Source organism: Teleopsis dalmanni, chromosome X, assembly GCF_002237135.1.
Source record: "Teleopsis dalmanni isolate 2A chromosome X, ASM223713v2, whole genome shotgun sequence".
NCBI lineage: Eukaryota > Metazoa > Arthropoda > Insecta > Diptera > Diopsidae > Teleopsis > Teleopsis dalmanni.
In genome coordinates, this window is record NC_051848.1 from 88,712,618 (window position 1) to 88,713,542 (window position 925).

Sequence of the window (925 nt, forward strand, 5' to 3'; positions counted from 1 at the left end):
AGTGTGCCGAGTTCTGGTTTCCATTCCCGTCGTCGGAGGTTATAGTATCTGGCCTGGTCTTGTGAGGCTTTTCCCATGTTTCTACTAGCAATAGTGTATATTTCGAGTAACTTTTGCGCTTTGTCCTCTGAAGATTCTGTAGCTCTTCCCAGTCCTGGTGTCACCGCATCATATAATGTACTCGGCATTCGTAGTTCTCTACCTTGCGTAATATATGCCGGACTGAACCCTGTTGAAGACGAAATTGAGGAATTTATCGCTAACGTGATTTCGGGTAAACACTAGTCCCAGTGTCGGTGATCAACTATTGAGTTTTGAGCGATCATCGTTTTAATTGTACGATTGGCACGTTCGGTCGGGTTCTCCTGAGGTGTGTAAGGGGCTGTATGGTGATGTTGAATGCCCAATTCGGCTAAGAATTTTTAAAATATCTTGCTCGTAAATTGAGTTCCATTGTCCGTGACCAAGATCTTTGGAATCCCAAACCGCGCCATGACGTTTTCCCTAAAGGCTCTTTTAACTCCGGCCGTTGTGGCGTTTCTCATTGGTATAATCTCCATCCATTTAGAGAACTTATCAAAAAATACCAACGCTACCGTATTTCCTTTAACTAAACGTGGTAAAGGCCCAATAAAATCTGCGCATACTGTTACCCATGGCTCTTCTGGTAAACTTGTTAACATTTTCCCTGCATTAGGTTGTTGACTGACCTTGTATTTTTGACATGTATCACACTTCCGCACATATTCTTTGATGTCGCGATACATTCCTGGCCAAAAATATCTCGATGTAACTCGAAGGATCGTTTTCTGACTACCTAAGTGCCCTGCCGTGATATCATTGTGACACTCTTTTAATACTTGAGGCCGAATGGATTGAGGTACACACAGTTACCAGCAAGGGTGTCCCTCGTTGCTATAAGAGT